The sequence below is a fragment of the Magnolia sinica genome, chromosome 12, assembly GCF_029962835.1.
Source record: "Magnolia sinica isolate HGM2019 chromosome 12, MsV1, whole genome shotgun sequence".
Classification (NCBI taxonomy): Eukaryota; Viridiplantae; Streptophyta; class Magnoliopsida; order Magnoliales; family Magnoliaceae; genus Magnolia; species Magnolia sinica.
In genome coordinates, this window is record NC_080584.1 from 24,644,153 (window position 1) to 24,658,670 (window position 14,518).

The 14,518-nt window shown below is 38.8% G+C and overlaps 1 non-coding gene across 1 annotated transcript; it reads right to left on the reverse strand.

Annotated features, from left to right (window-relative positions):
* Window positions 1–9,844: 9,844 nt before the first annotated feature.
* Window positions 9,845–9,951, reverse strand: LOC131222019 (small nucleolar RNA R71). Its single transcript, XR_009159729.1, has one exon. It is a non-coding gene; the product is annotated as a small nucleolar RNA R71 (small nucleolar RNA).
* Between the last annotated feature and the right edge of the window lie 4,567 nt (window positions 9,952–14,518).

Sequence of the window (14,518 nt, forward strand, 5' to 3'; positions counted from 1 at the left end):
AAGGAGCTTGTAAAGGGGATGTTTCAAAGCACCACATTCGTTTGGGTGGTGGGTTCGAGTTTGGGAAAGAGCGATAGATTTTTGGAGCACAGCTGTGGGGAATGGAGGAGAAGGTGTTATTGCTAATCTCCTCCTTTTAATAGCATCACCTTGGCCTTTCTCAGACCGTCTGATCAATAACAAATGAACAAGATCTGATTTGGTAGAAACTGTTTTCGTATATGGCCGGTAATGCAAATACCAGTCGTGGTTTTGGTTCTGCCACAAGTGAAAACCCTAAATTGCGTGAAACGGAGGGCTGAGATTCACTTAGGTGAGCGGTCGAGATCGAGGATGAGGGGTTCAAGCAGATCGCCAAGCTTGTAATAGCGGAATGGAGTTTTTTCATTTCTGGAAATGTGGTTGCACACAGACCCACTGCATTTGGATTTGTGCCCATACACATGCACGTGTTCGTGTGGAATGGTCAGGGTTTTGGTCAGCCCCTCCTCCTGGTTCAAATGAACAGTATGGATCTCCCGTTTGGGACAAGATGGTGGGCCATGTTTCAAATGAACGTTCTTCATTCGTTGCTTGCGAAAATAGAGGAAAGGTGTTTCTTCCCATTTGCGGGAGAACGCGGGTCCAGCTCATTTGACTGGAGGTGTCATCCAGTGCATAGCAAGTGCACCATGCAACGTGCACTCCCGGGGTCGATGGTGAGGTCTATGGGGTTTTATGGCACAATCGACACCATCCATTCAATCTGGATAGTCCCCCTTAGGACATTAGACTAAGAATCAGGTAGTTCTAAAGTTCAGGTGGGCCCCATAGCTTGATTTGGGTCTTATTTATGGGTTCGCATTGGTTCGATGATCGGGTCATCCCAGATTCGAACATCAACGGTCAAAAGAGCTTACGGAACCATTTAGCTAGAAACTAATGGTTGGGTTATGGATTAAATGGTCTAATATGTATTTATAATATTAGATAACATTTTTTCAATGTTTTATATTTCATTTAAATTTATCATTATATTTTCGATTATCAATTATTTATATTTAAACCCTGTGGTTCTCTTGTTTGGAGATGTTCTGTATATTTTTCAAAGATAAATTATTTATTTGTATTTAGATTTATATATATACAAATATATATATATATATATATATATATATATATATTTCTAAATTGTTCAAGTGGGTCACAGTCCGATTAGGGCCATTTGTTCATTCATTTAATCTCTTATAAAGATTAGATTATTTGGATTTGTAAGTGGGCCAAAATACATGGGTTTTAACGTTTAGTTATCAATTTATTTAAATTAATGGTTGGATATGAGATGTTGGCATTTCGACTATTAGAATTAAGTAATGGGTTATGACTTATCAAATGATGGTGAACAAGGTGCGTTATTTATATCTTCATACAAATACGCTAATCTAGATTATAATAGTAACACTCGAGTACTCCAACGACTGATTTTCAACTTCGACGGTTGGATTAGCTATGTATTATGGTTCGGGAGCTACTGCATTATTAGGTTGTTTGGAACATGATAAATTAGTGGGTCAGCTAGCTAGTGCTTCAAAAACTGAGAGAAATGCTCGAATCAGATCTACTCTATACAATAGTGCCCTTAGAGACTGCTCATGTGGAAATCAGTGGTGATCTCAATGATTTGAACCCTTAAGACCCATTTGCATGGATTTTAGTGCTAGTGGGCTGATCAAGATGTTCCTTGATCCACAATAAATGATTGGATGGTCGATCTTACAACAAGTGTATATTCTAAACCCATGATTGATCTTATAACCGTGTCGTTGGATTGTTAATGATCATGACACAAGTTGAACAATTAGTGGATCGTGTGATCTAAGGCCCATGATAACTAACGTGAAATTCAATTGTCTAACAAAGTTATTAGAATCTTAAATTAGGTTTCTCTAATGACTCGATAATCTATCTTGAAAATAAACGGCTTGATTGGTGTTTATACCAGATTAGGCTTCCCTTTTAACACTCAAGTATTAATAGTACGGGTGTTACAGTTAGCACGTTCACTGTTGCCTTTGTATCTCTTTCTTTTTCTTTCCCGACTATTATCTCACCTCTATTTATCATTCTTTGTATTATGCATTTTAATGTAAAACAATTTTCTGTCAGAAGGCCTATCAAACAATAATAACGACAAAAATCTCTTTCTCTTGTTCTTGTTGCATCTTCGGGGCGCTTAGATGGAGGCAACTCTATCGTACCAGCTTTCAACAATTGGTTTATCATAGGGACCACATCTTCCTTTTCAAATACAAACCCTTCATGAGAATTAAGTGACTTGGGCCTCTTATCATTGAATCTGCCTCCGGGACGGTTTGACTCTTCTCTCCACTCGGTTTTCTTTCCCCTCATTTCTCTCGTATCTTGACCTCTCTTCTCATGATCGACAGCATTTGCAGCCAACCTATTGGACCCTCTTCTAATTGTTTCATAGTGAAACGCACCATGGTATTTTCCTGGTCATCAATTCCAGGGCATGAGCTTTTGTCGCTAAATCGCGGAAGGTCTTGATATCAGCGCTAGTGAGGCCAAATATGATTCCCATCTCCATAGAACGTATTTATATGCTCTTTCTCTTCTGATAACTATCTACAAGAAGCTCCCAATGTCTTCCATCTATCTATGAACTTCTCTACGGGTTCCCCTTCTCTCTGCCGCAGTGATGCTAACTCCGTAATATTGATGTCATGTTTCAATGAGAAGAAATTTGACATAAAAGCATTCTACATTTGTTCCCAAGTCCACATCGATCCCGGTGCTAAACTGGAATACCATCGAAATGCCTTACTCATCAAGGAAGAGCTGAACAACTTAAGGTAGTTTTGCGGTACTGTGGATAAGTTTCCCATGCTAGTGATGAAATGCATTAGATGCTCTTCTGGCGATCCGTCCCCATTAAATTTTTAAAAATTCGGCTGCTTGAAGTTAGCTGGAAAAGGGACATCTTTTACCTCTCTCGGATACGGCGTTCGGTATTTGAATCGGCCAACATTTTGGCATTCTCTTTTTGTTTTGACAGCTTCTTTGACAACTTATTGCACTTCTTCTTGAGTTATCACTCTTGCTGTGGGGGTGGATCCAAGCGATCCTGTTCTCGGCGGTGAGAACCTTCGGGTTATTGTTTTGTTCGTTCATGTTACTCATCATTGGAGGAGTTGTCATTTGTGCCATGTTATGTGCAAGAGTTGCTAAAGCTTCCCATAGGTTCCTGCATTCTTCCATTACCGTTCTTTGTGCTTATGCCATTTCAGTTATACGGTCCTCTGTTGTTGGTGGTGGTCCTTGACTTGTTTCGGCCATGCATACGACGTCTTCTCCATTTCCCAATGAACCTGTAGCTGGGGTAGAATGAGAATATGTCGATGCGATGGGACTTACAAAAGGGGGAGTGTCATTGGTCTTTTCTGTACTTCCATAGCTACTAGTGGATTGGAGCGATACAGGAGTTGATGAACTCCTGAGTAGTGCCTTACCCTTTTGTTCCTTCATCCATCGAGCTTTTATAGGAGGTAAAGTCGGGAAATCATGCGATGTCAATAGGGGAACAATTCTCTTGGGATATATCGCAGGAGGAGCAAGTTTAGGGTTTTTTCGAGCAGCAGTTTGTGTCACCAGACCCCTAATTCTTAGTGCAGATGAATTCATTTTAGCTACTGCTGCATTTCGTGCCATGGTTCTTCGGGATGTCACAACAACCTAGTCTCTGTCACTCTTCTGTACTGATGGTGAAACAAATATAACTCCGGCCATCACTTGGGATTTGTCAGTCTTGTTTGCGAGAGATCGGACCTTATCGTCCAAAAGCTGGTTCGTAGCATATTCCATTACAAATCTAGTGGCGGTAAAATAGAAATTAACTTTCCTTGCTGAGTTGGCCAATGATTGTAACTTGTAATGATATCTTCTTACATTCAAATAAAATGCAAAATTACAACTAGTATATGGATAATAAAGTATTCTATCTTAGAGATGAAGAGGAGGATGTTCCCATTGAGAGTCGCCATTTTGGCGTCGGAAAGACGCCAAACTATGACAAAAGTTCTTGTTACTCTCTTAATGTTAATATTAAATAAGATAAAATCCCCAGTGGAGTTGCCATTTTATTTTGACAAGAAACAAATTCATTCGATTTGGGACATTTATCTTATTCAATCATAACAGTAAGAGAGTATGAAGAAACAATTATAATTTATTTATATATATTAAGTTCGTTTACAACCTCTGATCCCTTGATTCTAAGTTAGAATACTTAGAATGTAAAGTTACAAGAGTTTGAGTATGGAATCTGGTTCAAGATATCAAATCCGGCAGCATTTCGCCTTGCGATTCGATCATCTCATCAAGAGGAATATCTTTCTTCCGGAGAAAATCCTGGAACTGAGGAGAGATAATAATTTTGACCGCATTTAGGTCCTTTGATGATACCCATGCAACCAATATGGTTTATGAGGGACTGCGTAACTGATATGGTTTAAGCGGACCAGTGCAACTGACTTCCCTTTTGTCTTCCCTTGAATACCTTTAAAACTCTTCTTCTTTAAAGCTCTGATCTTCTTCAGAATTTTTGATTATGCACATGAGAGGGGAAGTGGGATATTTATAGGCCTCCACATGTGCGAACCCTCGATCTTTGTGCTATGGGGCCCACCTTCCATCAGATCTAACCATCCATCTCAATCAGTTTGAATCAACCATTACGCTGGTGCACACAACCAACTCAAGGGTTTGCACAGCCCCACACAACCAATAAGGTTTGCGCGGGTTCGCGCAAATGTTATGAAACTTGTATTTCTTCATCTTTTTCTCTTCATTCTTCAGTTAATTCTTGTTTCTCCTTCATAATTCTTCATCTTTTTTTATGCCTGTACACAAACTAAACATCCCAATCACACTACAAGCTTCGTCTCTTAGCCCTAGCTAAGAGGTTTAGTTAACCATAGACATGATTAAACTAAAATCTCTTAAACAAAATATGAAAACAACTAAGGAAGAAGAAGAAAAACTCTTAACGGTGGATCCTTCACCCTTTTGCTCCACTCCTTAAACATTAAAAGATACTTAGGAACATCTTAAGGACTCTTATTTATAGTTGTGAAGCTCCTCCTTATGCACAAACTTGAAATTTCCACAATCTGATCGTGAAACCCCCTCAATTTACAGAGCCGCGTTACACATCGGTCGGACCTTAGTGGAGACCAAAGATTAACAGGATTCTATTTCATCAGTTGCCCAATTTTGGTTGGACCAAGCTTAGGTTCGATCGAACCGAACTTAAGTTGTCGGTCGGACTGAATTAATCTTCGGCTGAACGAATTAACTCCTTCAAGTGCTGGAGCTTTTTGTGCACTTTTGGTCGCACAGAATCCTCCCTTAAGTCAGACCGAATTAGCTTCTGAATTTCATCTTTGGTCACTGGACTGTTTTGTGCGATTTCGGTCAGACTGAACTTGGGTTCGGTCAGATCGAACTTGTCTATTTTCTACCACGAATTCTGAAGTCTTTCAAGTCCTTTCTTCATCCTTGGTAGTTGGTTTCCTTGGATCTTTGGTAGTAAATTCTTCATTCTTGGTCTCCTAAGATCCATCGTTTGCCTTGGTGATTCTTGAGCATCAAATCCATGTTTTTAACATTCTTTTTAATCTAAGCTCTCAGATTTACCTTACAACACAAACATGTATAAAATATACCATTAAGCATTATCATGTTCATAAAACCAAGATATAATTAGGCAAAAATATGCAATATTTGACACCTACCAACTACCAACCAAAGTCTTAGAGACCACAATTAAAATTTTTAAAGAAACGACAAAGTTTCCCAATATTCACAATATCTTGCATCTCATCTAGCTCGCTCATTTCACTAGAGATTTGTGGTATCTCTTTTATTACCATTTGCTCTACTTAGATCTTTTGCATATTTATTCATCACCTTTTTAATAACCATATTAATCCTTTTGGCTTTGCAGCTTTGTAGGAAACCACACAAGAACTTGATGGCCTTAGGCAAAAGATCAAGGGTCTTGTTGAGTACATTGCTTTCGATGAGTTGGTTGTGTTTCTAGCCTACTGGCTTAGTCTTGTAGTGCTTCCCAGCTTAAAATGGGTCGACACTATCAGACCAACTTTATTTGTGGTTATAGGAGTGATGGTAGAGGGTAGAAAGTATTCCTTGGCTCCTACAGTCCTTTACTCGCTATATTGCGCTTTCGGTGATGTAACCACACACTGCAAGAGACCAGCAGTCAGAGCATCTTTAGCTTATACACCTTGACATTACTTTACATGATGGCTTGCTGTATGCTTCCTTTGGACCTACGATGAACCAGAGAAGGTGTATGTGAACCCAAATTGTCTCCCATTCTAGCATTATCAAAGGCAGAAGATGATCAAGAAGACATAACTGGGTTGTGGACAAGATTAAGAGAACTGAATCCATATCTTTCTTTCAATTTCCTATCTCCAATGTTCACGAAGACTGAGAAGCCATTGACGATAACTCTCTTTCCCTTAGCAAGTGCATCTTCTTTATATGCATCTGATCCAATTACTTCCCTTTGTGGGAGGGTAGCGAGTTCTATAGTGAACCCTAACATCTTAGTAGGTTCATTCGCTAATTCGGCTATTATTAGATGATCTAGGAAGATTGTGGAGTCATCACTAAAATCAGGACGATCTATGACATTGGACCATATAACTGGGTGTTGACATGGAAGTAACTCTTGATTGTACTCATAGGGTTGTGCTTTGTGCTGTCAGGCTACCACCACTCATCGAAGCCTCCTAATGCTGGATGCAATGGTGGGTTTACCAATCCTTCCTAATACACCATTGCCACTTGGTGAACTACAGACCTGAGTAAGGGATCGATGATATCATGGAGAAAGATCATGCTCCTGCTCTTGATCAGGTTTGCTTGAAGATTTCTCTAAAGGAGCCCATTCATGCTATAAACCCGCCAACACTTTGGAGGGTTGGATTGCATATGGCATTCCTTTAAAGGAATTGAGAAGGCCAGGGGATCAACTCATCATGACTACAACTCCAAGCCCACCAAAAAAGGGTAATGACCCAGCTATGCAAGCGTCGACGACTGCTCTTTATACCCCCATTAGGGAGTGCAGTAGATATTGAAGGCAGGCTTAACCTTTGATGAGGTTAGCATGACAAAGTTTCTTATCTCCTGTGACTCACTCGTAGACACAATCTCACTCCCCTAAGTGTAACAGAGCTAATAAGGCATCTCTCCTACCCCTGAAGAAGTAAGAGCACATACGGGTAGGGCTAGCCCCTCCAACGAAGGTAAACAAGTAATGATTGAAGAACCTACCAAGGAGTCATCAGAAGGGAGTGGGGATGAAGAATCATCTTCTAGCAGTAGTTCTGTTAAAGAGAGCAACTCTTCTAAGGGTGGTGACTTGGAGAAGGAGGGAGAAGTAAATATTGACGTGGAGGATAATGCCACAAATGAAGTTGCTACATCTGGTCGGGAAATGCCGCAAAATATATCCACCTTAATTGACAAGCAACCACTTCTATGGAAGAAGTGCCTCTCGATTATGAAAAATTCAGTTACCCGTCAGTGGCTAATATCTTGATAATTTTTAGCACTAACTACTCTCCTCTTCCTTGTGAGATGCTTGCTATCTCACTGATCAACATTCCCCTACTTGACCCTCAAATCCTCCCTAGGATCGTGGATGTCTCCTCATTGAGGGAAGTTGAACTCTCTATACCAACAACGTAAATAGTGGCCGTTGATTTCTCTACACAATGTAGAGGTCAATCAGGACATGATAGTCCTTTCAACAACTATTAGGGCAGTGGGCATTAATGCAAAGCATGCCTTGATGGAGAAGGCCATGATTGCATCCTCTACCGCTTCAACTAAAACTACTCGCACGATCCATTTTTCGTCGGAGCCTGTTGCTGTGACGAAACCGAAGAACTTATGTTGAGGATTAAATATTGCATATTATCCCCCATTTATATCTTAGTTTTATGAACATGATACTTCTTAATATCCTATTTTACTCATGTTTGTGTTGCAAGGTGAATTTGAGAGCTTGGATTGGAAAAGGTGCTAAAAACATAGATTTGACGCTCAAAGATCACCAAGGCAAAGAATGGATCTTAAGAGAACAATATTGAAGATTTTAAGGTCTTAAGATTCAAGAGAACCATGTGGAGAAGGAAAGAAGTCAAAAGAATAATTACAGAATTCACATTGACTATGTCATTGATCATTGTTCGATGACATCGAAGCTACCGTTCGATGACATTGAACACGGGTCGATGACATTGAATTTACGAATGAAAATCAAGTTGGTTGTTGGACAAATGAAGACATTTCTCGATGACTCGATGGCTTGTTTGATGACTCGAAGCTTTGCTCGATGGCATCGAAGCCAGTTCGATGACATCGAATTTTCTGTGGATTTTCGATAAAACTCACTTGACATATTAGGCACAATGTTCGATTACTCAAAGTCCTCCTCGATGATATCAAAGATATGTTCGATCACATCGAAGGCCTCTTTGATGACATTGAATTTATTGAAGAAATTGAATTAACTCTCTGGACTATTTTGGACGCATTATCAATTCCTTGAACACCTTCTCGATGACATCGAAGACACCTTCGATGACATAGAAGGTTACACAGTCCAGATGAAGCTACAATAGTATGAAAAAAGCATGGGTTAGTACAATTACTCTCTCTATAATTTTAGATTTAGATTCATATCTTCTTCTAGTTCTACTTCTAACTACTTTTAAATACGTACAAGTTCAATCACTGAGGATTCGACCTCGGTCTCATCGAGATTATTACTACATCACGACCCTACACTTAGGGTTGTGAACAAGTTTTTGGCGCCGTTAATGGGGACTAACGGTTGCATTTTTCTAAGATTAACTAGTTTTGGAATTAGGTTAAGATTAGAGTTTATTTACTTTTTATTTTTAAATTTGGCTTTCACTGAATTATTTTTAGAAACTAACTTACTTTCTATTTCTGGGTTAGAAACTTTCCTAATTTGTTTTTAAAAAATTTCCTAATTTATTTTTTAGAAACTAGGTTGCTTTCCTTTTTCCTTTTTAGAAACTAATTTATTTTCCTTCTTCTTTTGTAAGATCCCAATATAGAAACTTCTAATTTGGTAAGTTCTTTCTATTTCCTTTTTTCTTTTCTAGGTTAAGGTTAGATTCTGAAATTGAGGGCTGAGAGTGTTTCATGCCCAAGTGGGTCCATGACAACACTTGACATCGCTTGAGTAAAGGAGGATTGGTTGAGAGGTTATCTATCCATCACAGGATTAGACACCACTCAAGATCCACAGAGTTAACTGAAGTTATGGTTGTCAATCAACCGGCCAATCAACCTCTAAATCCACCTCAACTTAGGGTTGAGGAAATCCAGGATGAAAATGAGATGCATCATGCACCCTCGCCTCGTACTTTATGAGACTATTTACAACCGACGGGGGTGAGCACATATTCATGCATGGTTTTTCTAAAAAAATATAAGACATATGGATATCAAGCCAGGGGTGATCCAACTCCTTCCAAAATTCTATGGACTTGAATATGAAAAGCCATATTTACACATGAAAGAGTTTAATGAGATCATAGTCACCTTATATTTTCTAAACGTGTCTGAGGACACGGTCAGGCTGAAACTTTTTCCCTTCTCCTTGAAAGAGAAAGCTAAGATGTGGTTGCATTCACTGCGTCCATGATTTATTGGCAAATGGAATGACATGACAAGGGAGTTCATTGAGAAATTTTTTCCATATCATAAAACGAACACCCTTAGAAAATCAATCATGAATTTCGCCCAAAAGGAAGATGAAACATTCTTCCAATGTTGGAAGCGGTTCAAGGATCTTTTAAATTCATGCCCACAACATGGTTTTGAAGCTTGCCAAATAATTTTTTTTTTTATACGATAGGCTGACTTCTTCCATGTGCCAAATGGTCATGACAATGTATAATGGAGAATTCATGAACAAAGAGGTCAATGATGTATGGGATTATTTTAACAAGCTTACTAAAAACACACAATCATGGGACATCTCTTCAAAATCTAGCACCACTTCTAGGCCTACCCAATTAAAAGAGAGGGGCAGAATATATCTTCTAAAAGAAGACGATGATATAAATGCTAAAGTGGCAAATCTCACAAGAAAACTAGAGGTCATTGTATTAAAGGAGAATAAGGCTATGAAAACTGTTTGCAGTATTTGTGCTTGCAACATTCATACAACTGAAAATTGTCCAACAATACCTACTTTTCAAGAGGTACTAAATGAGCAATCTAATGCCATGAATAATTACCAAAGACCTTTCAGTGGATCCACTTCAAATACATACAATCCTAGTTGGAGAAATAATCCAAACTTCAGCTGGGGGAATGGACAAATTTCTTCTCCTTAAGGATTCCCTAATCAAATTCTAAATCAAGGGAAACCTCAAGAGGATCTGGTTCCAAAGCATCTTCAAAATCAAGAGCGTTTCAATTAAGGTATGATACAAGCCTTTTAAGACCTTACAAAGGCCATATAAGGGCTTGAGACAAAAAATGCAATTGGGGAAAAAGGAAGCCTTCCAGCTCAACCTCTTCCCAATCTAAAATAGATATATGAAGTCAGTAACCTGAGCTCTTCAAATTAAATGGAGTAAGCTAAGTCTATCACCACTCTTAGGAGTGGGAAAACAATTGACAAAATCTATTCCAGTAAGGGCTGAAAAGTCTAAGGACCCAGAAATAGATGAAACTAATAGACCTAGCAACACTCTATAAGATTTAGAACCAGAACCTTAAGGCAAGCCGATTGCTCCATTTTTCCAACAATTGATTGCACCAAAACCTCTCCCTAACTCACAGGACATTCTAGAGGTGCTGAAACAAATGATGGTCAACATTCCTCTACTAGATGTTGTGAAACAAATACCTTCATATGCCAAATTTCTGAAAGACTTATGTACGACCAAAAGACAGTAACATATTCAAAAGAAAGTCTTCTTAACAAAAAAAGTGAGTGCCATCCTAAAGTAAGATATGCCACAAAAGTATAAAAAATTTGCGCCGGTACTTGAAATTAACCAGTTGAGGCCATAATTTAAAGAATTACCCTAAACTGATGTAGTGCCTCTACCGTCTAACCTTAAGGCACTATAGCTTGACCTAAAACCTTTACCCTCTGATTTGAAATATGTATACTTAGGTCAAGATGAGACATACCTGGTGGTGATTTCTTCCCACCTCAAGCAAGAACAAGAGAGTATCTTATCTCTACTCTCATTGAGCACAAAGGAGCCCTTAGATGGTCGATTGCAGACCTCAAGGGAATTAACCCTTTGATTTGTACTCACTCCATTTATTTAGAGGATAATGTGAAGACCTCTCGGCAACTACAACGTAGATTAAATCCAAACATGAAGGAAGTAGTTAAGCCCGAGGTTCTTAAGCTATTAGATGTGGGTATCATATACCCTATACTCGATAGTCAATGAGTGAGTCCAACTCAGGTGGTTCCTAAGAAGTCCGGAATCACCACCGTCGCCAATGCCAACAATGAACTCTTGCCAACTAGAGTTACTACTGGTTGGAGAATGTGCATTGACTACAAGAAATTGAATACCATCATGAGGGAGGACCACTTTCCTTTGCCCTTCATTGATCAAATTTTGGAAAGGCTAGCTAGTCACTCATACTATTGCTTCCTTTATGGGTATTCGGGCTACAACCAGATAGAGATAGCCCTTGAAGATCAAGAAAAGACCACATTCGCATGTCTCTTTGGCACATTTACTTACCAAAGGATGTCATTTGGATTGGGTAATGCTCCCGCCACCCTTTCGTGATGCATGATGAGTATTTTTTCCAACATGGTGGGACAATATCTAGAGGTCTTCATGGACGACTTCTCTGTCTTTAGTTCATCCTTCAACGATTGTTTGGAGAATCTTAAATGTGTGCTAAAGTGATGTGAGGAAAAGAATTTGGTATTAATTGGGAGAAGTTCCATTTCATGGTTCGTAAGAGAATTGTTCTTAGACATATCATCTCGTCCAAGGAAATTGAGGTAGATAAAGCTAAAATCGATCTTATCTCTACCCTACCTCCACTTAAGAGCATACGAGATGTGTGATCCTTCTTAGGACATGCTGGGTTTTAGAAGAGATTTGTAAAGGACTTTAGTCATGTCTCTCATCCTTTATGTAATATACTTCAAAAGGATGTACCATTTGCGTGGACTGAGCAGTGCTGAGAAGCTTTCTCTAAGCTCAAGGGTATGCTAACCACCACACCTACCATGCAGCCACCCGAATGGAACATTCCTCTTGAAATTATGTGAGATGCATTAGATTATTTTATTGGGGTGGTTTTAGGTAAGAGAAAAGAGAAGAAGCCCTATATTATATACTAAAAGTAGAACTTTAAATTCCGCCCAAGTGAACCACTTTACTACGGAAAAGGAACTCTTAGCCGTAGTATTTGCTTTGGACAAATTTAGATCCTATATTATTGAATCTAAGATCATCATCTACACTAATCATGCGGTGCTCAAGTATCTTCTTTCTAAGAATGACACTATGCCCCACTTGATAAGATGGATCCTTCTACTCCAAGAATTCGACTTAAAAATAAAAGATAAAAAGGAAGTAGAAAATGTAGTGGTAGGCCATCTTTCCAGGCATGACCTCCCTAATTCCCTTGAGACGGAACCTATAAATGACATGTTCCCTGACAAACAATTGTTGAAAGTCTCTCACTCACATTGGTTAGTTGATATTGCTAATTATCTTGCCACAGGTTTCACGCCCACATATTGGATTGCGCTAGATAAGAAGAAATTCTTCACCGAGGTACGCAAATTCTTTTGGGATGATCCGTATTTATTTAAATATTGTGTAATGCCCCATGTTTTCAGGACCCTAGTATATGACCCGTTTCTCGAGAACCTGAGTGTTAACCTGTAAAGAGCCAAATTCCATATATATGTTTTTCTTTATCATTCAGAGTTAGCAGTTAGCGTAGTATGGACAAATCAAATATAAAGGAAAGTTGCACTATCATTTAGATATACAAGAAGCTGCCCATAATGACTTATACAAACTAATGTCTCTATATTAATAATTACAAGATTTACATACATGAAAAATAACAAAAAGCATACAAGACCACGCAGCTTCTCGTAACGATACAGCCGTGCATCTCTGGCACTTGTACTCGGCTTCTCATCAGTCTGAACCTGAAAATCACTTAAGTCACCTGTGCTACCTGTATGGTTATATATTTGATAGATCAGTGGCTAACTCAGTGTGAATTTCCCTCAAGATTACACATCGCCACATTAAGTAAGTATAGTTATAAAAGCACAACAAAGGCATACAAAACATTAAATAATGAAGTCTTATTAGATGCATGGATGCGTGAATGCATCATCGCCCTAGGGGTGCTCATCTATGCCAACATTGGGCTCGTTACCCATGCAAAAAGGCTAGCTATTAGTGAAGCACATCACATGCATACATCACGTACCGCATAACGACTGCCTATCGTATATCACATATGTTAGTAATAGACGCTAGTTTGTGCCATGTATGCATGATTAGCCAAACCATTATTAGTCTAGTTACAATCAGCCAATTTAAATAAGCTCAAAGTCACTACGGGGGCTCATCATCAGCGTAGGCCGACAGCTCAGGCATAGGTCCCATACCACCATCCCCGGCTCATGAGACTACTACCTTAGGATGTTTAATGGAACCCATCGACTACTGGCCAATCATATTTAGTATATGGGGCTTGCCATCACATAGTTAAACAAAATAAAGCATCAAACCCATCTAGGGAAAATACCAAAACAGGCCACATAAGGTGAATATCAAAACTAGGCCACTTAAGGTGAATATCAAAATTGAGCCACATATGGCAAGTATCAAAACTAAGCCACATAGGGCAAATATCGAAACCAAGCAATAAAATACCATCCTTAAAAATCAATTAGACACAGTAACCCCTGGATGGCAGGCCCACACCAATAATTAATTTAAACCACCACTCAATAACCACTAAGTCGAAGGTCCATTACAATCACAACTAGTCAAGTTATATCCTAAGTATGGGTGTACATTTATAGGTGAGGGTTTTCCATTGATGTACCAGTTTAAGTTCCATTAGCAATCCATAAATAATCCACAAGCGTGAAATAAATATGTAGGATAAACATTAAGCATGTAATATAGTAATTCAATTCCAACAATTAACACATATGATTATAAAATGAACATGTCAATTATCAATCAAAATTTTTTTTAAAAAAACTATCACTTAAGTGAATGGGAAAATGGAAACCTCAAGGGGAAGAAATCATCACCTGATGAACCGAATCACCTTCTAGTGTTGCTAAGTGTTTGCACCCTTAGAATTGAAACCTACCACAAACATGAGCTTGTACAATTAGACCAAGTCC